The sequence below is a fragment of the Leptodactylus fuscus genome, chromosome 6 (genome assembly GCF_031893055.1).
Source record: "Leptodactylus fuscus isolate aLepFus1 chromosome 6, aLepFus1.hap2, whole genome shotgun sequence".
Classification (NCBI taxonomy): Eukaryota; Metazoa; Chordata; class Amphibia; order Anura; family Leptodactylidae; genus Leptodactylus; species Leptodactylus fuscus.
The window spans coordinates 48,993,905-49,020,983 of record NC_134270.1 but is presented as its reverse complement, the minus strand read 5'-3'; the positions used below and the strand labels follow the sequence as shown (position 1 = coordinate 49,020,983).

At 45.0% G+C, this 27,079-nt stretch overlaps 1 pseudogene; it reads left to right on the top strand.

Moving 5' to 3' along the window:
- Positions 1 to 9,854: 9,854 nt before the first annotated feature.
- On the top strand, positions 9,855 to 26,347 carry LOC142209998 (olfactory receptor 10AG1-like; annotated as a pseudogene).
- The last annotated feature ends 732 nt before the right edge of the window (positions 26,348 to 27,079 follow it).

Genomic DNA, 27,079 nt, shown 5'->3' with positions numbered 1-27,079 from the left:
TGGCCGAATGCCATACAGAGTACAGGGTGCACCCAGGGTGCACGTTCAAGTATGATTTATCTATATGTTTTTATAGTTTTATTTTAAAACCGGAGGGGGGGTTAAAGGCTATTCACGCATATGTGGGGCTCATACAGCAATATTTTGCTGATAGAGCCCCTTTAATGGTGGCGGTTTGAGATTTTTGTGTGTCTTGGGTAAGCCATGAAATATGGCTACCACCGCATGCTCCGGGATTAGGAACTTAGATGGTGCTTGGGAAAAAAAACCCTAATTCCACTCCACTCTTTATTAACCAAGGTTTTAAGCGAATCCATAAACTCAACAGTTGGATCTTTCTCCAATTTTCTATATGTCGAGGTATCATTAAGGATATCGAGACAACCCTGCCTGCATTCCTCTTGGTTCATTATAACGATTTTGCTGTCTTTATTTGCCTTCTTAATAATAATATCCTTACTTGCTTTTAATCTTTGTAAGGTTTTCCATTCTGAGACAGTCAAGTTGTTATAATTTGTACTACTTCTACATTTATCATTCAAAGAACTCAAATATTTCTCCATAGCTTTTTGAAAAAGCATATATACAGGTGCTCTTGATTTCAAAGGGTAAAACCCCGGATTTACCCCCCCTGCTCGTACCATATGTATAGAATGGTCGTTATAACTTTTGTTTAACTCCTGTAATTGCATGAAATTAACCAAAGCTAACTGTTCCTTGAACAACAAATCAGAAAAAAACATTATTTTGTTCATCAGACACATTCATAATCTTCCATTCCCCCTATGCCCAACCAGCAGCACAACTGGGGATTTAGCAAGTATCGCTATTACCCTAGGGTGGGTGATCCTGGCAGTCTGATGCCAAGACAGATTGTCCAAATGCTGTGGAATCCGCCGCACGCCAATCCAGCCTGTAGTGCCTGGCAAAGGTCAGCTGTGAACTCTAGGAAGCAGCGGCACATATCTGTTCCAAAGAAAGGGAACACCTTTCTGCCCAGGACGTCGCCACTGCTCTGGTAGCGTGGGAACGGACAAACTCAGGTATCGGCAGGTCTTGAGCACGCAGGGAGCAGGTGATGGCTTCCTTGATCCATCTTGACAGAGTCACTTTCGATGCTTTGACACCTCTGTTGTGGCCAAACACATTGATCAGCAGATTTTCTGATCTCCGGAAGGAGGCTTTGCGGTCCAGGTAGATCCGCAGTGCTCTGACCAAGTCCAGCTTGTGCATCTTTTCTTCCCACTCGGAAGTGGGGGTGGGAAAGAAGGGTTCACTTCAGATAAGGGTTCAAAGGGGGGAGCGCAAAGCCCCAGTAGAACCGCAGCCAGGTCCCACCCGGGGACTGGAGGTTGTACCTGGGGGTGGAGCCTGGCAGCCCCTCTTAGGAATTGCTTGATTAGAGGATCTTGTGATAGCCGAGTCTCCAGGAGAGTGGACAGAGCTGAAACTTGAACCTTCAGGGTGGCTGGTGATAGCCCCTTCTCCAGGCCTCTTGTAGGAATTTCACAATTGAATTTCTATCAGTGTTGCGCTGGTTATCCGCACACCAGTTTCGGAATATCTGGGTGATCCTCTGGTAGCTCTGGTTAGTTGACTTAGCGCTCCCTGGGAAATCCTCTATCTCCACATACAGCGCGGTTAACCTCCAGGCAGTGAGGTTGAACCTGTCCAGGTCCTGGCAAAGCTGTGTGTTTAGAGTTACCAGGTTGTGGACTGATGGAAGCCTCCAGTAGTTCCCTCGACTCATCAGAATGAGGTGGGTAAACCATGCCCTTTTGGCCAGAACGGCATGATCACTATTGCCGAAGTCTGGTCATGCCGTCATTCGCCTGACGTCATTAGGCCTCTGCTGAGCTGATCCGCAAGGATGTTCAAGCGACCTCAGATATGAACTGCCGACAACTGAAACAGATTCTCCTCTGCCCAGGCAAATATTAGGTTGGTCACCTGCAGGAGAGAGGGGGATCTGGTTCCCCCTTGCTTGTTGATGTAATGGACTGCTGTTAGGTTGTCCGTCCTTATCTTCATAGCTTGTCCCTGCAGGTGGGGTGCAAACGCCCGAAGTGCATGGTGAACTGCCGTAAGCTCGTGCCAATTGGATGAGCACGTTTTCTCCAGACGATTCATTGTACCTTGTACCGGGGTCTCCCCTAGATGTGCTCCCCATCCTGTGAGGGAGGCATCTGTAGTCAACAGGATCCAGGAGGTCTGGACCGTGGACTTCCCGTCTTGGAGATGAGACCACCAAGCCAGTGATCGACGGGTACTGATGGATAACTGGATAGGCTTCTGAAGTCCTGAAGGACTGTGGTTCCAGACTCTCAAGATCTCGCTTTGTAACGGGCGCATGTGCCACAGGAATTGCCTCGATAGTGGCGGACATGAGACCTAGGACTTTCATGGCCGTCCTGATAGTAACCTTCCGGGTGATGGACAGGTGATGAGCCGCTCGACCAATCTTCTCCTTGCGAGGAGAGGGCAGGGAGATCGTCATACTGAGAGAGTCCAAGATGAATCCCAGGAATTGGATCTGGGTTGATGGAACCACTACTGACTTCTGCCAGTTTACTAGCCAGCCCAGCTCATTTAGTAAAGCCACTGTAGTCTCTAGTTGTGTGGCGAGGACCTCCTTTGACCGGGCTTTTAGGAGCCAGTTGTCTAGATACGGGACTATGAAGATCCCTTGGAGGCGCAGGGCGGCTGCGATCGGAGCCACTACCTTTGTGAAGGTGTGGGGGGCCGAGGATATGCCGAATGGGAGAGCCGTAAACTGGAAATGAGATAACTTTCCATTTAGGTGCACAGCAATTCTTAGAAATTTCCTGTGAGCCGGAAAAATGGGTACGTGGAGGTATGCGTCCCTTAAGTCCATGGTGACGAAGTGATCTCCAGGCTGCAAAAACGGAAGCACCGATCTGATGACGTACCATGTGGATGAATTGATTCAGGTATCTGAGATCGATGATCATCCGCCATCCACCTGATGACTTGGGAACTAAGAAGACTGGAGAGTAGACACCTTGGCCGTTTTCTGTACGAGGAAGCGGTTACAGCGCGGCTTTGTCCACGTACTCCTGGACGGACCTCTCTAGATGAAGTTGTTTGGTGCCCTGAAAAGGGCGAGTTGTTATAAATTTCTCTGCAGGATGAGCAATGAAATTTATCTTGTATCCTTCCTGGATCAGCTGCACGACCCAGGGGTCCTGAATATGGAGAATCCAAGCAGCCGAATAATGGGAAAGTCAGCCACCTACAGCTGCGGGGGCGCGGGGATGGGAGGTTGCATAGTCAGAAAGACGAGTGCTTCTGCTGGTCACGGGAGGCACCACGACCTCTCCCTCAGGCCTGGGGGCCAGGGCGTCTCTGGCCTCTAGAACCTCTTCTGGGGAATCTGCGGCTCCGAAAGGAAGGTCTTCCGCTGCTTGAGGGCTGAGGGAGATTCTTCCCCTTGGAATCCGCGAGACCCTCCATGATTCGGTCTAACTCCTTTCCAAATAGCCTCCCAGACTCGAAGGGGAGGGCACACAAACTAAATTTGGAGGCATTATTGGCTCTCCATGGCTTCAGCCATAAAGGGCGTCTGGCCGCAGTGGAAAGCACCATTGCCCTAGAAGTCAGCTTTGTCTAGTAAAAGGTAGCCTCAGACAAGTGGTCTACCATCAGATTAATATCCGACATGGCTGATAGAAGGTCATCTCGGTGGACTCCGGTGTCGATGTCCCTATCCAGGGACGACAACTCAGCCTGAAGGCCTGACACCACCTCGCTGGCGGAGATGCCCACAGAGGACTGGACGGAGGAGGCTGCATATATCCGCCTCAGCAAGCCCTCGACACGGCGGTCCATAGGGTACTGAAAATTCGATCTGTCCTCCGTAGGTACTACCGTGCACCTGGATAGTTTAGCCACGGCCATATCCACCTTTGGGGGGAACCCCCAGGTTCCCTGCTGGGATTCGGCAATGGGGAATAAGGATATAAAGCATTTAGTGGAGTTGAACGCCTTCTCCGGCCATCTCAACTCATCCTCCATTTTACGGACTAAATCCGAATTTGTCCTGAAGGACCTGGATCTTTGGCTAAATCCTTCACCGCTCTCACGGTCCCTCGACCTGATGGTCTTAAGCAGCCTTGGCATCTTTTCCAGTGGAAATATGGGTTTCTCCGCTTCCTCGGATTCCTCCTCTGAGTCATCCACATCCCCAATGTAGAGATCTTCCAAGGGGGGGAGAGAGGGCTCACTGGGCTCCACTCGGGGTCTTTTTGCCAAGTGGGAAATGATATCTTTAACTTCTCTCATGGACTGATGAACGAAGTCTTTTACCCAGCCGACCACATCACGCAGGGGGGTATCCTCTGATGGGAGGCCTCTGCATCCATGGCAATATCTGTGCTCATATCCGTCAGGTAAGGGGATCCTGCATTTACCGCAAGATAAATGCTTCCTCTTGGAAGTAGACTTACCCCGGGAAGGGAGCACGGAGGAGGAGGAGGACATGCTACCGAGAAAGAAAACACAAATTATTCAGGCCCCAATAGGAATTGGATTCCATCTCCCACCCACCCACCTGTAAATAATACAGTTAAACCACCACAATACACTTTGAGGGGACAAACCGACAGCTTGAGCACCCAGAGAGTGAGCAAGCAAGGAACTGGTGGCGGGGGGTGGGGTGGGGGGGTGGGGGGGGTTGGTGTTTAAATAGCCCTCACCGAAGAGAGCCCAAACCTAGCTCTGATAGCCCTTCTTGGGGTCGGGACAATCCTAGGGGAGTCAGGAATCTTCCCCCTTCCACTGCAGAAAAGGAGGGGGGGGGAGAAAAAAAACGCTAAAACCGCGATTCGCGGTGTTCATCAGCCGGGGCGACACTGCACATGCGCGGCAACCCTGGAAGCGGAAGTCCACCGCCCAGGAACACAGCCGTGCAAACACAGTTCCTCTCCGCCGCCGGAGAAGAACAGTTCCTCCTCGCCTTCCGACCCGCAGAAGCGCCGGCAGAAGCACGCCGACACAGAGAAGGGATGATAAACACCCCGGACGGGAGGAAGGAAAGGAGAAAGGTAAGTAAAAAAGAAATGCAAAACGGAGGGATAGGTGCCCCATATAAGAGGTTGAAACACCTCTCCCCCCATCCACCTGTCCTGTCCGCACAGGACAGAAAAAAAACACAGGGGGAGGAGGTCTTGCGGCCTCTTATAGGGGGTTAAAGCTGTTAGTTGATTAAAAGTTCCACTTGTCCTAACAGCTCACAGGGGCAGAAATACCCCAGTTGTGCTGCTGGTTGGGCGTAGGGGGAATGAACAAGTCAACATTTTTAGCCAGTACAAAGTTTAGTCCTTTTGATAGAACCGCCAATCCATCTTGTGTAAAAAAAAAAGGATGACAAATTCTCCACATTTTTTTAGTATCCACACCACTCACTTTATTTATTTGTGATTCCGCCTTGTATTCGCACGGGTGGTATATTGGCGATCAGTTCTTGCGGGAGTGTTTTCTTCCCACCCTCTGCGTTTATTTTTTGTAATACACTAGTGGCCAGAATTGTGGCACGGTGTAGTCTTTTCATTGAATTTTAGACGTCAGGAACACACTGGGAGCTCAGCTGTTGTAACAATTAATCAATATTGATATAAAACTTTATTTAAAACTGCATAACAAAGTAAAACGTTTAGCAATATCTAATCATTAATGTTTGGCTAAAATGAAGAAATTCACATACCTGTCCAAAATGACACGAAACAAGAAATTCTTACAATATCTTCAAAGTTTATAACCCTCCAAACACAATAAACATAACAGTAAACAAGCATAGACTAAAAAAACATTAAAGACATAGCAAAACTATAGAAATATCTCAATTCACAAACGTGTCCACAATTTTGGCCACTAGTATGGATCTGGAGAAAACTCTCGATTTTCTATTGGTATACACTGGAGTATATGAAGAACTAGTTTGTAAATCTAATAATTCATAATTCAAGCTGTTGCTATATGTCAAATTAGATGGATCAGACCCTTGTTCTGTGGAACTGAATGAAACTTTGCGATTATCTCTGCGTTTATGAGTGTCATCTTTAAGTATGGCTCTTGGAGTAACATTTTTAAACAGTAATGTTTTCGGGTACACAAACCCCATAGTATAATCTTTAGTATCCCTAATGAATTTCTTTTTCTTTACATTAGTTATCTGTTGTTCCGGGGATATCGTCACTCCATAGAGAGAGACCACCATATAGGTGTGTGGAGTCTTATTAAGCCATGAGCGCTCCACTGTAAAGGAACATGGGAAGAATATGCAAATCTGACTTCCATGATGTAATTAGGATGCCAGTGCCTCAAGTATGCACACCATGTCTAAGCCTCTCACCTCTGCCAGATCAGTCCTCTCTGCGCCAAGCAACTTACAGAGCTCAAGACAGAATGGCCAAAGCATGTGGGCTCAGCCTATAGTGCTTCATGAAGGTGTTATGAGACGACCATGAAGCTGCCAAGCAAATCTGTTCCAGAAGTACTGCCTTCTTCTCCACCCATGTAGTTGCGACAGCCCTTGTGGAGTGAGCTCTTAGATAACCTGGAGGAGAAAGACCTTGGGAGGAGAAAGCCAACCTGACGGCCTCTCTGACCCATCACGAAATTGAAGATTTAGAAGCCGTCAGCAAAGATATAAGCTGATTTAGATTTGCCAGTGAAGGGACTTTGGGTCTGAATTCCTGCAAAAATGTAATTGTACCCTGTCCTTAAAGAAAGAGGTATAGGGTTCCTCGGAAGAGAGCGCCTGAAGCTCTCACACTCTCTTGGCTGAAGTAATTGCAAGCAAGAAGGTTGTCTTGTTGGCCAGGAGTTTCAGATCTACCTGATCTAGCAACTGAAATGGGGAGTCACAAAGACCCGAAAGGACCATCCCCAGGTCCCACTGCTGAACCGGAGCTGAGACAGCAGGTCTGATCCTCGTTGCGTCCTTTAGAAAATTGCCAACTAAAGGGTGTTGAATTAAATGCCTCCCCAGATAGCAGATAGACGGACAGGGTTGCCATGTGTACCTTTAAGGTAGAGAGGGCTAGTCCTCTCTCTAGGCCATTCTGTAGAAAGTCCAAAACCGACCCCACCAAGGGGTTAGTAGAAACAATCCTGCATTCAGCGCACCAAGCTTTGAAGATCCTCCAGATCCTACGATAATTCTTGTTCGTGGAATCCGCTCTTGCATGGGCAAGCGTTCTCAGGACGGCCTCTGACAGTCCACTATTCAGTAATAGGGACTGGTCAACCTCCAGGCTGTCAAGTTGAATCTCACCAGATCCTGGCATTTCTGTCCACCGTGAGTGACCAGGTCTGGGAGAGGGGGAAGCCTCCAGTAAATGCCTTGACTCATCTGTATGAGCTGGGCAAACCAAGTCCTTTTCGGCCAGAATGGAATGATGGCAATCGCCTGGACTTGTTCCTGTCTTATTTTCATCAATAACCTGGGTATGATGGGAACTGGAGGGAATATGTAGACCAGCCTGAACTTCCATGGGATGGACAGGGCATCCACTGCCAAGGGATTGTTCTCCTGATACAGAGAGAAGAACATCTCTACCTTGGCGTTGAGTCGGGTTGCCATGAGGTCGACTTCTGGAAGCCCCCACATCTGGACAATATGTTGGAACACCTCTGGATTGAGGGACCATTCTCCTGATACAGTAATACCTCGACTCAACCGATCCACTACTATGTTCAGAGAGCCCTTGATGTGAACAGCGGTCAACTGGGTCAGTTTCGTCTCGGTCCAGGCAAATATCAGATTCGTCATTTTCAGAAGTCTGTACCTGGTACCTCCCTGTTTGTTTAGGTACAACACTGATGTCATGTTGTCTGTTCGCACTTTGACCGCCTTCCCCTTGAGGTATGGGGCGAAGTGCACAAGTGCCAGGTATATCGCCTTGAGTTCCCTCTGATTGGAGGATCCCTCTTTCGGACTGCTCCAATACCCTTGAACAATCGTCTCGTCCAGATGGGCTCCTAATCCTGTCTGGGATGCAACCGTTGTCAACAGAGTCCAAACTGGTTGTACTGAGGACCTTCCGTCTTTCAGGTGTATTCACCATCTGAGGGAAAGACAGGTACCGGGAGAAAGGCAGATCTTTTGTGCAACCCCTGTGGAGACCCGTTCCAGGCGCTCAACGCTTCCGTCTGGATGCCATAAAGCCCAAGGGACTGCTCTGGTCGAGGATGACATTAGGCGGAGGCCTCTTCTGGCGGTTTGACAGATACCTCCCTTGTCTTGTAGAGAAAATGGGCAGCAGCCTGAATTTTCAATCTCCTTGGGATGGAAAGTGAGATCTGCAGAGTCTGAGTCTAGAAGGAAACCTAGAAACTTCCTCCGGGTGGATGTGTCACCTCTGATTTCTCCCAATTGATTAGCCACCGTAACCTCTGCAGGAAAGAAGTGGCTAACAGAAGATGACGTTGGAAGACTGGAAGTGACCGAGCTTTTATAAGTCAGTCATCCATATAGGGAACTATGAACAGGCCCTGAAGCCTGAGAGCGGCGGTGTCTGGAGCCCCCACCTTGGTGAAGGTGTGAGGAGCAGATGAAATGCCGAAGGGTAGAGCAGCAAACTGGTAATGCTCCCTGTGACCGGGGATCTGTATGGCAATCCTGAGGAACCTCCTGTGTGGTTGAACAATGGGTACATGCAAGTAGAGATCCTTTGGTCTAGTGTGACCCTCACCTCATCTTGCCCAAAGGAGGGATCTTTTCCAAGGCGCCCTTCTGAATATACTCCAGATGGAGTTCTCCAAGATGGACTGTCAAGCAACAGGGAGAGGGTGAGTTGACACGAAGCGATCTAGAAGTGGCAGAGATAATTTGATGGCATAACCTCTCTTGATGACTTGAAGTACCCAGGGGTCCTGAATGGAAGTTTGCCACGCAGGAAGAAAGTGGGAGAGTCGGCCTCCCACAGGGATGTCAGCCACAGGGAGCGAGCACCCGTCAAAAGTTAGGCTTCTTCCTGAGGTCGTCTCTACCACGACCATGTCCAGAGTCTCTTGGCGAAATCTTAAGCGCCTACCTGGCTGTGGTCTGGGACAGGAAGAGCCATGACCTCTACCAGAGGGCTGTCGTCTTCCTCTTGCAGCTTGGGGTAACAATTTGCCTTTGGTGTCCACCAAACCTTCCATCAAATCATCCAGGGTGTGCCCAAAGCCTGCAGGCTCGAATGGAAGGGTACACAAGGCGAACTTCGAGGCTGTGTCCACCCTCCAGGGCCTAAGCCAGAGGGGTCTCCGGGCAGCAGTGGATAGTGCCATGCCCTTAGAAGCTACCTTTAACTGTTGAGGGGAGGCCATGCCCAGATAATCGGCAGTAATGAACAGGGAGGACATTGATGAGAAAGAATATCATCCCTTGGGACCCCGGAATTGATATCTCGTTCCAGTTGAAGTTGGGAATGAAGACTGTCAGCCACAACGGTGGAGGATATGGCCACCGAAGTTTGCGCAGAGCAGGCTGAATAACATTTCCTGAGGGTCCCGTCCACGCGTCGGTCTAGCAGGTCTTGCAAATTAGAGCTGTCCTCCAGAGGTACCACTATACGGCGGAAGAGCTTTGCCACAGCCATATCCACCTTAAGTGAAAGGCCCCATCGATCCAGCTGGGTTGAGGAGATCGGATACAGGGTTATAAATACTCTGGAGGCTAGATGAGCTCTTTCCAGATGCTTCCATTCCGTTTCCATCAACCTGGTTAGGGCTGCATCCACATGGAAGGCACTCCGCCCCCCAGAGGTGGACGAAGAGGCTTCCCCATCAACATCCTGGTCGCCTGACCAGATGGACTTCAGCAGTATCTTATCTTATCCATGGGGAGTATGGGTCTGCTGGAATTGACATCCTTGTCCGAAGAAACAGTTTGGTTGTCCATGGTTAATCACACCAGCGATGGCAAGGACAAAGAGCGCCTATCAGTGTGCTGTTTCTTGGCGATGTGGGAAATGGAATCCCTGATGTCCTTAGAAAAGAGAAAGAAAAAAGGGCCGTCCAACGGCTGGACGGTCATGAAAAAGAAAAAAACTCACCATGAAGTCTCTTACCCAGACAATAACATCTCGAGTAGAAATGTTCTCGGGAGGAGGGCCTCTGCAAGAACGGCAGCGGGCCCATAAATAGCCTGCGCCAAAGGGGAAAGAAAAATATTTATTTTCCCTCAGTTTTTTTTTCTTTTTGTGAGAAAAAACCTACTATTAGGCAGGGGAATTTTGCGTTCAGCGCAGGCCTGATGCCTCCTCTTAGAGGAGATTTCCATCTTCTATGGTCTTCTGAAGGAGGGGTAGTAGAAGACATAATGAGCTACAAGCCACTCACTCTACGGAAGGAACAAACATGTTAGTGTATGACCATAGGAAATAATAGCAAGACCTGCATACTCACGGAAGAAGCCACCCAGCACTTGAATAATTGACCTGAATAGCACAAGAAGCTCCAAAGCAATGAAGCAACTGCTACACACATACAGGCTAGTGCCAGCAAGCCCCAATAGTAACTAGTAAGGCCCAGAGCCTCCAGAGGAGGGACCTCCAATAGGGAAGGGGTCAGAAGGGGCGTGGCCACCCGCTGCCAACAGAGCCTTGCACTCCAAAACATAATGAGACCAAAAAGCGGTTCAGAACCTTGAGACCCTGCAAGAAAAGCAGGGATAAAACATAAAGAATCAAAGTCCATAGAAAAAACACACTCAGCGGCACCACTTTCAACAGGACATATTCATTGGGAGTATGCGGCAAATCTCAGCGGTAAATCTGCGCTCATTTCAACCCACACATATTATGGGGCATAACACTGGATATAAAAGACGTCTTCCAGTGAATACGTGGCTGGGTGCTCTCTGTGTGAAAATAGAAAAAAGTCCACTGATATACAGCACCATAGAAAAAAAGCAGGGCACCAACCAGCCAGTAATTAAAACTTGACAAAATTTTAATTCATTCCGTTAAAAAAACACACATTGTGTCACTCACATACGGGATTGGATACAGATGCAACAAGGTATGACAGAAGCGACGATCGTTTCGTGCATGTTGCACTTCATCAGGCTCCCTCTAACCAGGCGTTTCCGCCTGCTATATAACAGGATATGCAATTTTGCCACTCCTACATCAATCACGTTTAATATGACACTTCAAAATCGACATAACATTAAAAATCAATTAAAAACTGCTATAAGCAAGTCAAACACAACACTTATTACATCATAACACCTTAACTTTATTACTTTACAAACTTTCGTGTGACTTTTATTCTCTTATAATGTACCTTCCTTCCGATAGGCTTAGGATCATTTTAGCCCCGCCTCATTGGCGGACTTGAAGGAAGACTACTTCTCCCAACTCCTGTCTCAGTTGCAGACACGCCTATCCTCTTACTCTAACCAATCCAAAACAGGGCTACATGGTTCTATCTCAAATAACGGGATAGGCCCCGCCTCTCACCGGCGGACCTGAAGGAAAACTAGTCATCGCAGATGTTAGCCAATCAGCACAAGAGCTACATTCACTGTTGGCTCTATACTATCGGTATACACCTATTGAAAATAGGCCTGCCTCTTTTTCAATACCGACCAATCAAAATTAGAGCTACCCTGCTTCGGTATATGCTCCGCCCATCCTCAGCGGACCTGAAGGAAAACTGCTCATCGCAGATGCTAACCAATCAGCGCTTGAGCTACGAAGGTAACGGCATTCACTACTGGCTCTATACCATCGATCTACACGTATTGAACATAGAGCCGCCCATTTTCTAACGCCAACCAATCAACATTAGAGCTACTCCATCTCTGGATAAACCCCGCCTATCGTCAGCGGACCTGAAGGGAAACTGTTTATCTCAGATGCCGGCCAATCAGCATCTGAGCTACATTCACTGCTAACTCTATACTATCGGTATACACCTATTAAACATAGAACCGCCTATTTTCTGGTGCCAACCAATCAAAATCAGAGCTATTCTATTACATTGACGGATAGCCCTACCTAATACAACTATCCTAGGTTAAGTCGCGCACACCTATAAACGTAACTAGAGGATGAGCGGGGAGGCAAAAAACGCACCTAACCTCATCCTACATTCTGAATAGTGCCTAATCCACACTTTAACCCTAATGTCTTTCTAACTTATCCTCAGTTACTATTTTTAATTTATTATTTTTTTTTAATTTTTTTGTTATTATTCCTCTATACAGGTGATTTAACTGCAACTACACTTGATATAACCCCTATGTACAAAAATAGAATACAACAGCTCGCTACACCAATACATCTTAAGGGTAATCAAGCGACATCAACCCTGGATCATTATTACCCTCTAAACCTTATTCGTACTACTATAGAAGTTTTTTAACACATTTTCTCCAGGTTATAGGGACTAGATTAAACATATCTTCCTACAAAAACACGCTCATATCGAGCCTGTCATTTAAGCCAAGAGGGCCAGTTGCACTGGTCTGTAATATAATCCTACCCTCCTCCTGCAATAATTTTAGCCCCCTATCGCCCCCTCTGGGTAACGGTGCTACATATTTCAGCGCACAAAATGATAAACACTCAGGTTTCCCGTCATGGGCTTCTCTCACATGTTCAATAAGCCTAGGCGACCCTTTACCATTCTCTATTGATTTGAAATGCTCCCTTATTCTGTGATACAAAGGTCTAATAGTTTTCCCTATATAAAACCTTTTACAGGGACATAACACGGCATAAACTACAAATGTAGTTCTGCACGTAAAAAACTGTCTAATCCAAAAATCTACACCGCCTAAGTTAATCGATTTAACTTGGTTGTTGAACCTACACAAAGGGCAATTACCGCAAAGGTGATTGCCCTTTGGCTTAACACCGTCTAACCATGTACTCTTTTGCGTAGTAAAATTACTCTTGACAATATGGTCTTTAACCCTTTAGCGACCCTTGACGTAACTGTACGTCATGGGTCGCATGGGGATGTATAGAGCGAGCTCACACGCTGAGCTCGCTCCATACACGGCAGATGCCGGCTGTATAATACAGCCAGGACCTGCCAATAACAGCAGCGGTCGGTGCCCGAGCCGATCGCTGCTGTTAACCCTTTACACACTGCGGTCAAACGCGACCGCAGCGTGTAAACAGCGCAGGCGGCATGGGCGCCGCCATGTTTCCCCGATCGCCGCCCTCCTGAACGTCACATGAGGGCGGTGATCGGTTGCTATGACAGCCGGAAGCCTATTGAAGGCTTCCAGGCTTGTCTCTGCACTAGATCTATTAGACGATGCCAGAGGCATCGTCTAATAGAAGTGCTGGGATTTTCCTATTCACTGCAATACTGTAGTATTGCAGTGAATAGTATGAGCGATCAGACCCCCTAGGTTTCAAGGTACCTAAGGGGTCTGATCATAAATGTAACAGAAGAAAAAAAAAAGTTTTTAAAAGTATTAAAAAAATAAAAAAAATATAAAAGTTCAAATCACCCCCCTTTCCCTAGATTAGCTATAAAAGTAATTAAAGAACATTAAACATAAACATATTAGGTATCCCCGCGCTCCAAAATGCCCGAACTATTAGAATATTAAAACATTTATCCCGTACTGCGAACGGCGTAGCAGCAAAAAAAATAAAAACAGCCAAAAAGCGTTTTTTTCAACACTTTGCCTCCTATAAAAAATTGAATAAAAAGTGATCAAACCATCAGATCTTTCCCCAATAGAAACGTCATCTTGTCCCGCATAAAACGACACCACAACCAGCTCCATACATGGAAATATGAAAAAGTTACAGGTGTTAGAACATGATGACACAAATTTTTTTTTCTATTTTGCAAAGTTTATCATTTTTTTAAAAGTATCAAAACATTTCAAATACTATATAAATTTGGTATCACCGCGTTCGTACTGACATGTAGAACACAGGTAACATGTCATTTGTACCAAACAGTGAACGCTGTAAAAATTAAACCCATAAGAAAATGGCGCAAATGCATTTTTTCTCCAATTGCACCTCATTCTGAATTTTTTTTCCAGCTTCCCAGTACATTGCACAGCATATTGAATGATGCCATTACAAAGTACAATTTGTCCCGCAAACAATAAGCCATCATGTGACTCTGTGAACTGAAAAATTAAAAAGTTATGCCTCTTGAAATGTGAGGAGGGAAAAACGAAAATGCGAAACCAAAAAATGGCCTGGTCCTTAAGGGGTTAACTGTCCGACACTTTTTAAAAGTGATTAATGGGCGAGAATTCGCCCGACCCGCCAGAACTGGATCTCTTTCCAATATATACCAATTATTATAGATAGCACTTTTGATTCGATTCGCTAAAGGACTAAACTTAAAGGAGAAGACAAATCTACCCTGCTCCTCTCTTCTGTTGTTTCTACTATTCTTAAACAAATTATCTCTTTCTACTGATTTAGCCTTATTATAATCTTTATCAATTATTGCTTCAGGATATCCCCTTTCTCATAGTCTCACTTTTAAATCCTGAGCTTGTTCCTCATATTGATTTTTATGACTGTTAACTCTTTTTAATCTTATGAACTGACCGTACGGCACTGCCTCTTTCACATGCTTAGGATGAAAACTACTATAATGCAATAACGAATTTGTTGCTGTATCTTTTCGATGTACCTTAGTGCTAAGCTCTCCATCCTTCACACTCAATTGGACATCTAAGAACTCAAGCGCTGTCCCACCCATATTGTAGGTAAAATTCATGTTATATTCATTATCATTCAAATACTGAACAAACTGGGTAAATTCTTCATCTGATGCTGACCAGACAACAAATATGTCGTCTACATATCTTAAGTTTAATTTTACGGATTTAGCGAATAAATTTTTTGACGTAAATATTTTCTTTGCTTCAAACATTGCCAAATATATATTAGCATATGTGCAAGACACAGGCGTCCCCATTGCGGTACCTGTTCTTTGACTATACCACTGGTTATCAAAGATGAAGTTAGCAGTGAATGTAGCTCAGATGCTGATTGGCCGGCATCTGAGATAAACAGTTTCCCTTCAGGTCCGCTGACGATAGGCGGGGTTTATCCAGAGATGGAGTAGCTCTAATGTTGATTGGTTGGCGTTAGAAAATGGGCGGCTCTATGTTCAATACGTGTAGATCGATGGTATAGAGCCAGTAGTGAATGCCGTTACCTTCGTAGCTCAAGCGCTGATTGGTTAGCATCTGCGATGAGCAGTTTTCCTTCAGGTCCGCTGAGGATGGGCGGAGCATATACCGAAGCAGGGTAGCTCTAATTTTGATTGGTCGGTATTGAAAAAGAGGCAGGCCTATTTTCAATAGGTGTATACCGACAGTATAGAGCCAACAGTGAATGTAGCTCTTGTGCTGATTGGCTAACATCTGCGATGACTAGTTTTCCTTCAGGTCCGCCGGTGAGAGGCGGGGCCTATCCCGTTATTTGAGATAGAACCATGTAGCCCTGTTTTGGATTGGTTAGAGTAAGAGGATAGGCGTGTCTGTAACTGAGACAGGAGTTGGGAGAAGTAGTCTTCCTTCAAGTCCGCCAATGAGGCGGGGCTAAAATGATCCTAAGCCTATCGGAAGGAAGGTACATTATAAGAGAATAAAAGTCACACGAAAGTTTGTAAAGTAATAAAGTTAAGGTGTTATGATGTAATAAGTGTTGTGTTTGACTTGCTTATAGCAGTTTTTAATTGATTTTTAATGTTATGTCGATTTTGAAGTGTCATATTAAACGTGATTGATGTAGGAGTGGCAAAATTGCATATCCTGTTATATAGCAGGCGGAAACGCCTGGTTAGAGGGAGCCTGATGAAGTGCAACATACACGAAACGATCGTCGCTTCTGTCATACCTTGTTGCATCTGTATCCAATCCCGTATGTGAGTGACACAATGTGTGTTTTTTTAACGGAATGAATTAAAATTTTGTCAAGTTTTAATTACTGGCTGGTTGGTGCCCTGCTTTTTTTCTATGGTGCTGTATAAAACATAAAGATCTTGCCCCACAAGCAAGGAGCTGGCCGCAAGGGGAGGGGAGCTAACCAACACCGCCCAAGGCCCGCCCTTCACCAGACAGACGGCCTAGCAGCAGGCTGGAAGTGGGTTGCAAGATCCTGCCACTAAGGTAAGTGGCAAGTAAGCCAGACTAGGCTGCAAGCGCGGCCGGAACTAGGCTGCAAGTGCAGCCGGAACAAGCTGCTGCGAGGCCAGACCGTGAGCGCGGCTAAACAAGGCCGCAAGCGTGGTCCAAACAAGGCCGCAAGCGCAGCCCAATCCAGGCCGCAGCGCGGCCAAAACAAGGCCACACAAACACGGTCTAACCGCAAGCGGGCGGAGCCTAACTGGACCAGGCTGCACTGCGGCTAACTGACCAGATAGGCAGCCCGCAAACTGAACTTTCTTCTCTCATTTCTACCTTAGGCAGAAAAACAAAGAAGATGAACAAAAGAAAAAGGACCGGGACCTCGTACACAGGCCAAGGAGAGGTAACAAAACCACGGTCAAGGAGGACACAAAGTCCTCCCCACCTGTCCTACCGTTCGAAGGACAGAAAAAAACACGTGGGGGGGAGGTCTCTGTGCCCTCTTATAGGGCCTAATTATGCATATTTAAATTAATTGCTGATTAAAGTATTCCATCTGTCCTACCAGCACGCAGGGGCAGAAATACCCCACATTGTGCTGCTTTATGATGACATGGAAAAGCAAAAAAATGCAATATGTGTAGGTCACACTCGTATTACAGTAAAACTAAGAAAAATAATTGTAAATGTTATTTAGAAAGTTGGAGGGGGACTTACAGTTAAAATATAAATTTATCCAGGACAACCCCTTTAACTTATTTATGAAGGTGCGTCGAAAAACTTATAAGGGAGATTTTTCAAATGAATGGAAAAATGGAAAATGAGAGTTGAAGTTGGCAGGATTAGGTCTAGTTCACACGGGGCAAGAGGGGTGGATTTTGCCCTTTCTTCAACCGGATTCTGCGGTTGATTCAGCCACGGCGTCCACCTCGCGACAGCACCTCTGGACTATGCCCATTCATTTGGGCCTAATCTGGAGCAGAAAGCCGCGGAGAATTGGTTCACACGGAACCACATGTGAACTAGCCCTTAGGCAACTTTTCTATTTTATATTTTGAGAAATATTTGGTATTATACTACTAATATTATAAAGATAAAGTTTGTGTGTTTGGATGTTTGTCTGTTTGTATGCTTGTTCCTCAATCACGCAAAAACCGCTCAACTGATTTGCGCGAAATTTTCCAAAAACATAGTTTATAGGCAGAATTGAAAGATAGGCTACTTTTCTGAACAATAACGGATATACCTTCTTTGCAGGAGCCGCCGAAAACCAGAACTCATAGCAGCAGGTTTGCAATCCCACACACTTCTTAGCATAGCAAGCCACAAACTCCCTATTGCTGCCTCCAGGCTAGCCCCTAACATCAGGCAATAACATTTACATATGCTTTCACACTGCCCCACTCACGTTATGGTTACTCCAGCGGCCTACCTCTTCCACACTCCAGACCCGGCATCTTTGCCGAACACCAGCGCAATCGGGATCCGCGACACCGCCCGGCCTGCCACAGCAACTACACTGTATTTGCAGGTGCATGTGCACATTGTCGACATACACAATGTCTTCCGGGACGCCACCACTTTGCGGCTGTAGCCTAGGCCGCAGCGTCGGAAGTCCTTGGCAGCCTGCAACAGTTCCCGATGCCGCACTCAGCTTACTGGTCTTGCGCCTTCCCGACCCTCCAGCTTAGCTATGGTGAGTATGCCGTGTCATTCAGCAGCAGGACAGTGCGTGTGCCGGCAGGAGAGTTAGGGGATTTTGCGAAGGGGGCTAAACAGGGGTTTTTGGGGGGGTGCCCAACAGATGGGGGCCATAGGAGGGGGGGGTCTGCAGTAAAAAGGGGAGTGGGGAGGTTGACCCGGGGTGCCGCGGGGGTGTGGCCGGGGCCATGGGAGAGAGAGGGGGGCCAGGGGCGTGAAGGGGCATGAGCGCGGGGGACGAGGGTGGCTGTGGGGAGCCAGGAGTAGACAGTAGGGCAAATGGGACAGGGGCGTGCAGGAGTGGATGTGGCGGCACACGGCGAATCATAACCAATGGCGAATGCTGAAATATCAGCGGCTCAGCGCCAACTCCAACCTGCAGATGAAGTCGTGGGCAGATGCTAGTTTAACACATATATATATATATATATATATATATATATATATATATATATATATAATTGATATTAAATTAGCAATTGAAAGGTCTACTTGGAATCGTTTTAAGACTCAGGAGACATCTCAATTATATTTGGGTGCACAGAAATTGACACCTGTGTCAGTAATCTCTGCTGAGAATAATTAACATTAATAAACATAATTGGCAGTGTCTACTTTTCTCTATATATAATACTCTAATTTCATTGAAGTGGATATGATGGTTCTTACATCTCAAGGTCAGAAATACTTTACTGTTTGAATGAAAGGATTATCATATTTCTGTTTATACATTTAGTAAATGTAATGCATAGTGTTGCCAAATATTCGGGACAAAAACCACGGGTAAAATGTACATATTCCTGAATTTGCACCATAGGTGCAGAGGTTGAGGTCACATTTTGACTATGAAGCCTGAGGGGTACTAAAGGAGGAATCAATGCAGTAAAAGCACATTTCAAGATTAGAATGAAGGATGTGGTTGAGAATTTCTGCAATGGTCGAAATATTTTGGCTTCTCATATGTTGTTAGTAAGTATAAGTGAAGTCTCCTGGTTTCCTTCTACAATATTCAAGTTGCACGAAGACGCATCATAATAAGAGGTGAAGATCCCAGTTGAAGAACTGATAGAAACTTGGATTCCGTGGAGGACACATTTCTTTGGCCTTTTCCAAATATTCTCTACTCTATATCTAAAAGCATCAGGAAATCAACATGGGACCGCTATGAAATATGTTACATTTTCAACTGTTTTATATTCAAGTCTTTCTGCCTTATATACACATGAATAATGCAATAAAACTTCTTACTGTATCTGGATTCCATCTTCTTACTCAAGAACAAGTCCATCCTGTTCTCAAGTCCAGAACCCTATGTGAATTATTGTCTGTGATCTCCACAGTTACATTAGTCTATGGTCACTGAGACAGGAAATGATGTCATATAAATGATGAGATATGCAAGAAAACGTCTTTTATAGTATAAGGATAAATTACGTAAAATGGCAACTACTACATTTCAGTTTGTTACATGCTGTAAGCTATACATTTTCACTGGCAAGTAATATGGGTAGAGGAAACCAAACCATGGTAACAGAATTTATTCTTGTGGGATTTTCTGATGTTGCTGAATTGCAGAATTTCCTATTTGTTATATTTCTTTGTATCTTTTGTATGTCTCTATTTTGACATATATTTTTAATTGTCCTCTACAATTTTAGTACAAACCTCCATACTCCTATGTACTTTTTCCTTGCCAACTTCTCATTTTTGGAAATATGTTACATCTCAACTAGAGATGAGCGAACACTAAAATGTTCGAGGTTCGAAATTCGATTCGAACAGCCGCTCACTGTTCGAGTGTTCGAATGGGTTTCGAACCCCATTATAGTCTATGGGGAACATAAACTCGTTAAGGGGGAAACCCAAATTCGTGTCTGGAGGGTCACCAAGTCCACTATGACACCCCAGGAAATGATACCAACACCCTGGAATGACACTGGGACAGCAGGGGAAGCATGTCTGGGGGCATAAAAGTCACTTTATTTCATGGAAATCCCTGTCAGTTTGCGATTTTCGCAAGCTAACTTTTCCCCATAGAAATGCATTGGCCAGTGCTGATTGGCCAGAGTACGGAACTCGACCAATCAGCGCTGGCTCTGCTGGAGGAGGCGGAGTCTAAGATAGCTCCACACCAGTCTCCATTCAGGTCCGACCTTAGACTCCGCCTCCTCCGGCAGAGCCAGCGCTGATTGGCCGAAGGCTGGCCAATGCATTCCTATGCGAATGCAGACTTAGCAGTGCTGAGTCAGTTTTGCTCAACTACACATCTGATGCACACTCGGCACTGCTACATCAGATGTAGCAATCTGATGTAGCAGAGCCGAGGGTGCACTAGAACCCCTGTGCAAACTCAGTTCACGCTAATAGAATGCATTGGCCAGCGCTGATTGGCCAATGCATTCTATTAGCCCGATGAAGTAGAGCTGAATGTGTGTGCTAAGCACACACATTCAGCACTGCTTCATCACGCCAATACAATGCATTAGCCAGTGCTGATTGGCCAGAGTACGGAATTCGGCCAATCAGCGCTGGCTCTGCTGGAGGAGGCGGAGTCTAAGATCGCTCCACACCAGTCTCCATTCAGGTCCGACCTTAGACTCCGCCTCCTCCGGCAGAGCCAGCGCTGATTGGCCGAAGGCTGGCCAATGCATTCCTATGCGAATGCAGACTTAGCAGTGCTGAGTCAGTTTTGCTCAACTACACATCTGATGCACACTCGGCACTGCTACATCAGATGTAGCAATCTGATGTAGCAGAGCCGAGGGTGCACTAGAACCCCTGTGCAAACTCAGTTCACGCTAATAGAATGCATTGGCCAGCGCTGATTGGCCAATGCATTCTATTAGCCCGATGAAGTAGAGCTGAATGTGTGTGCTAAGCACACACATTCAGCACTGCTTCATCACGCCAATACAATGCATTAGCCAGTGCTGATTGGCCAGAGTACGGAATTCGGCCAATCAGCGCTGGCTCTGCTGGAGGAGGCGGAGTCTAAGGTCGGACCTGAATGGAGACTGGTGTGGAGCGATCTTAGACTCCGCCTCCTCCAGCAGAGCCAGCGCTGATTGGTCGAGTTCCGTACTCTGGCCAATCAGCGCTGGCCAATGCATTCTATTAGCCCGATGAAGTAGAGCTGAATGTGTGTGCTTAGCACACACATTCAGCTCTACTTCATCAGGCTAATAGAATACATTGGCCAATCAGCGCTGGCCAATGCATTCTATTAGCTTGATGAAGCAGAGTGTGCACAAGGGTTCAAGCGCACCCTCGGCTCTGATGTAGCAGAGCTGAGGGTGCACAAGGGTTCAAGTGCACCCTCGGCTCTCCTACATCAGAGCCGAGGGTGCGCTTGAACCCTTGTGCAGCCTCAGCTCTGCTACATCAGAGCCGAGGGTGCGCTTGAACCCTTGTGCACACTCTGCTTCATCAAGCTAATAGAATGCATTGGCCAGCGCTGATTGGCCAGAGTACGGAACTCGACCAATCAGCGCTGGCTCTGCTGGAGGAGGCGGAGTCTAAGATCGCTCCACACCAGTCTCCATTCAGGTCCGACCTTAGACTCCGCCTCCTCCAGCAGAGCCAGCGCTGATTGGCCGAATTCCGTACTCTGGCCAATCAGCACTGGCTAATGCATTGTATTGGCGTGATGAAGCAGTGCTGAATGTGTGTGCTTAGCACACACATTCAGCTCTACTTCATCGGGCTAATAGAATGCATTGGCCAATCAGCGCTGGCCAATGCATTCTATTAGCGTGAACTGAGTTTGCACAGGGGTTCTAGTGCACCCTCGGCTCTGCTACATCAGATTGCTACATCTGATGTAGCAGTGCCGAGTGTGCATCAGATGTGTAGTTGAGCAAAACTGACTCAGCACTGCTAAGTCTGCATTCGCATAGGAATGCATTGGCCAGCCTTCGGCCAATCAGCGCTGGCTCTGCCGGAGGAGGCGGAGTCTAAGGTCGGACCTGAATGGAGACTGGTGTGGAGCGATCTTAGACTCCGCCTCCTCCAGCAGAGCCAGCGCTGATTGGCCGAATTCCGTACTCTGGCCAATCAGCACTGGCTAATGCATTGTATTGGCGTGATGAAGCAGTGCTGAATGTGTGTGCTTAGCACACACATTCCGCTCTACTTCATCGGGCTAATAGAATGCATTGGCCAGCGCTGATTGGCCAGAGTATGGAATTCGGCCAATCAGCGCTGGCTCTGCTGGAGGAGGCGGAGTCTAAGATCGCTCCACACCAGTCTCCATTCAGGTCCGACCTTAGACTCCGCCTCCTCCAGCAGAGCCAGCGCTGATTGGCCGAATTCCGTACTCTGGCCAATCAGCACTGGCTAATGCATTGTATTGGCGTGATGAAGCAGTGCTGAATGTGTGTGCTTAGCACACACATTCAGCTCTACTTCATCGGGCTAATAGAATGCATTGGCCAATCAGCGCTGGCCAATGCATTCTATTAGCGTGAACTGAGTTTGCACAGGGGTTCTAGTGCAGCCTTGGCTCTGCTACATCAAAGCCGAGGGTGCGCTTGAACCCTTGTGCACACTCTGCTTCATCAAGCTAATAGAATGCATTGGCCAGCACTGATTGGCCAGAGTACGGAATTCGGCCAATCAGCGCTGGCCAATGCATCCCTATGGGAAAAAGTTTATCTCACAAAAATCACAATTACACACCCGATAGAGCCCCAAAAAGTTATTTTTAATAACATTCCCCCCTAAATAAAGGTTATCCCTAGCTATCCCTGCCTGTACAGCTATCCCTGTCTCATAGTCACAAAGTTCACATTCTCATATGACCCGGATTTGAAATCCACTATTCGTCTAAAAAGGAGGTCACCTGATTTCGGCAGCCAATGACTTTTTCCAATTTTTTTCAATGCCCCCGGTGTCGTAGTTCCTGTCCCACCTCCCCTGCGCTGTTATTGGTGCAAAAAAGGCGCCAGGGAAGGTGGGAGGGGAATCGAATTTTGGCGCACTTTACCACGTGGTGTTCGATTCGATTCGAACATGGCGAACACCCTGATATCCGATCGAACATGTGTTCGATAGAACACTGTTCGCTCATCTCTAATCTCAACTATAACACCCAAAATGCTGGTAAACCTTCTATCAGATGATAAAACCATCACGATCTATGAATGTGCCTTACAAATGTTCTGTTTCCTAGTACTAGCAAGTACAGAATGTTTTATGCTGGCAGCAATGGCATATGATCGATATTACGCCATATGCCATCCATTATTATATAATATCATTATGAGAAGAGACTTGTCTTAAGCTTATCTTGGCTTCATGGATCATTGGTTCTATGGTTGGCCTAATACAGACATCCCTTACTTTTTACTTACCCTTTTGTAGACTCAATAAAATTCACCATTTCTACTGTGACATTCCACCCATCATGGCCTTGGCATGTACTGACACAAAATTTAATGAAATTACCACTTTTCTAATTGTCTTATGTGTTGTTGTAGGTACTTTCTTATTAACAATGGCTTCATATATAAAAATCATTTGGACAATTGTAAACCACCATTCTGCAAAAGGGATTAAGAAGACTTTCTCTACCTGCATCTCACACCTCATAGTAGTGACTATATTCTATGGATCTGGTAGTGTAATGTACCTGAGACCCAAGTCCAGTTATGGTACAGATGCAGATAAGTTTATATCACTCATGTATACAGTTATTGCACCTTTGCTAAATCCCTTTATATACAGTTTAAGAAATAATGATGTGAAATGTGCTGTTAAAAAAATTATGCATAACAAGAACATAGCGCAACCATAAAATATTATCATTTTTACCATTGTTTGATCCATTAGATGGTCAGAATATTAAAAGTGACAGAACGGCCAATACACACAGAATGGTCTTCAGTGTTTAAAAAAAGGACAAAAGATCCTTTCAGTCTACTTTCAGTTTTTTAGACAGAAGTAAATGTCGCATGTTGCATTTTTTCTTCCATCTAAAAAAGACTGAAAGTCACAAAAAGTGACCTTCAATCTTCTTGTCCATGGTGACTGATACACACAGAAAGTTTTCATTTTGCATAAGACATTTGATCAGATTTACTGTCCATTGTCCTGATCCACTAACATATCAAAACAACAGACACCAAAGCCATAGTGTGAAACTAGCCGAAAACCAAAATAAAGGATACAAAGTATTTAAGAATGAAAAGTAAGAAAAAAAAGAAGTTCCATATATCAAAAAAGGAGTGGAAGAGAAAACTGATAATCTGAATGGAGAAAAAAAAAGGATAAAAATCACATAAGGAGATAAAGAAGAAAAAGAATAAAGCATTTTTGAAAAAAAACCAAGTATGAGAATAATAAGAAAAGGAAAACAAAAAAGACTAAAGCACTATACTGAATACATAAAGAGAGAATAAAAATGGGCAGAATGAAAATACATTTATAAAACTTTCTAGTCTCAAATTTACTGAAACAGTCACTAAGTTTTCAGACAACTTTGATTCCCTTTCGCTGCCAAGCACGTAGCTATAAGAGAATCTGATCTTTTAAATGATACCAGGAACTTGATTGAACTTACAATTTTGTAGCAATTCACTGTTGAAAATGCTATTTGGCATTGCGATCCAACTGCAGATCTCAATTCCCGACAGCGATTCAACAGTGAATCGCTCCAAAACTGTAAATTCAATCATCAAGTTCTTGGTATCATTTTAAAGATGAGATTCTCCTCTTCAAAATACAATTGAAATCATCAAGATATGTTGATGCAGTCCAAAGATATAGAGCTCTAAAATGTCCCCCCCCCTCCTGTCTAAGCAAGCAATTTGCAAACTGTAACAGGAAAGGGAGAGGGACACGAGCAGCCCAGCAGACAGAGAGAGACAGAGAAACAATCTGACTCTGTATAATAACTTGTATGTGACACCAGGAGGGAGTGGCAGGGACTCTTCTGTCCCTATTAACCCTTCTCCTGCCAATCAGAGAGCATACTATACATTTGTCTCTGATTGTCAGATACAGGTATAATGTAATTCTCCCCTGAGCTTTATTAGTGGGGTATTCTTATGTTATACCCCCTGAACATAACCAGGAAGTTTATTGGCGCTGTGACCGCAGCACCAAACAAAAGAAAATGCCCCAAACACTTACACAAAATATACACAAAGTCGCAAATAAAGTTTACATTTCACCCAATCCATGTCCTGTCTATACCTGAGCTTTCTACAGTAAAATACGTCTCTAGTGATGTCCGTTACACACTAAAATAATAGTAATAACGATTATCACTAGAGATGAACGTATAGATTGCTAAACTTTTTATAGGGGGATGGAAGGGATGGAAAATAACATTTTTATGTAAAGTCCTATTTAATTTGCATGCACAAAATGGGATGGCGCATTTCTGGATTTTGGCATTTCTTTAAAACCCGCCCCTGGAAATATATACATCTGTGGTATTTATGAACTCCTCACATATTGCAGTTTTATGTACAGTACATTATGTTTGCAGAAATGGATTGCTTGAGCCGCACTTTAGTGGCAAATTTGAATTTTTGTGCAATTTTTGCTAGCAATCACTGTTTGCCGCAAAGTTGAATGAAGGTGGTTGTATATATGAACTATTAAATTCTGTTTTTATATACAGAATGCTGTGTACTCTGAAAAAAGTTAGATTTTGGTATCACAGTCACAGTTTGATAGGTACAGTATAGCTTTTTAACATATTAGTGAATAACAGCAAAATCCTGCTTGTCTTCTGTATTCATGTTTTTGGGAGTCTGAGATCTTGTTGTAGTTGATGTTTGCGGTACATATAGTAAATATACACATTGAATACACCTTAAGCTATTATTTTAAATGTATTTTGTATATGAATCTGAGATTGAACATGAGTTTTAGGTGCAAATATGTGTTTTAGCGTATTTTTTCAAAAAATTATTTGTGTTGGTCGCAAAGTTGCATGAAGGTGGATGCGGCTATTGATAACCCATTAAGACATTTGTAATCTACAGGTTGTCTACTTTCAAAAAATATATAGGGTTTAGGGGTTCACTTACTTTTCATGGTGTGTAATCACTACATTTTATAGGATGACACTTTTTTAACATTTCCAGTTTCAAAGAAGATTTTTGTTCCTTCCAGTTCTAGCAATTTTCTGAAGACATGTGCATGCGGGTTCAGGCCATAGTGATATGTATGAACTCTGCACATGTTGAACTTTAATTTTTAGGAGGTTTGGTGCATTTAATTTTTTGTTTGGTTTCCGTTTTTAACAACTAATATACATTTATTTGCATTTTTTCATAAAACATTCACTTTAAATCAAAATTGCATGAAGGTGCCTGTTCGTATACAGTACCAAGTGGCATTCTGACAATACTGCAGGTGTCTACTTTAAGAAAATATATATGTATGGTGGGGTTGGAGGCTTTTTTAATGTTGCAATTTAGGTTTGATTTGTCCATCTCAAAACTGTGAAAATTGCTCTGGCTACAGGAGGTACGAAATTTCCAGTGACCTTTGGCAGCGAAAAGGTTAACAGAGCATGTGATGCTGGAAAAAATTGTAATGCCCTTTATGTAAAAAGGTTGCTGTTTACTGCCTGAAAGTTTCTGGCTATTCTACTGCTCATTTCCTATTAATATGGAAATTCTGCCCTTAGTTACCGTATATACTCAAGCATAAGCTGACTTTTTCAGCACAGTTTTTTTTGCTTAAAAAGCCCCCCTTGGTTTATACTCGAGTCAGGGTCCACAGAGCACAGAGATTTGCAAGGACATGCATAAATTAAACAAAGGGGGAGGTCCTTTAGTGCTACTGCTCTGTGATTGGCTTGTCATGTAGGTCACGTGACTATGATGTCACTAGAATGTAACATCTGCAGATAAGTCAGTGTCCATTATGTGCATGTACACACCAGGTACATGCGGGGGTTACTATTCCTATTAATGTCAGGCATTTGAGGTTATTAATTTAGTTTCAGTAACTCTATGAGCCTCACATTAATAGGAGTTAACCCCATTATGTTCCTCATATTAACCCCTGTGTGTCCCATATAAGGGTTACTAATATGTGAGACACATGGGGGTACTAATAAAGGACCTTAATTATGAAGATACCTAATTATTACCTCCATATGTCCCACATATCAGTAATTCTTATGTGAGGCACACAGGGGGTTAATTTGAGACACATGATGGGGTTAACTGCTATTACTATGAGGCACATGGAGTGGTGGATTCCCCCCCCCCCAGGCTTATACTCAAGTCAATAATTTTTCCACTTTTTTTTTTTTTTAGGGGCCTCGGCTTATAT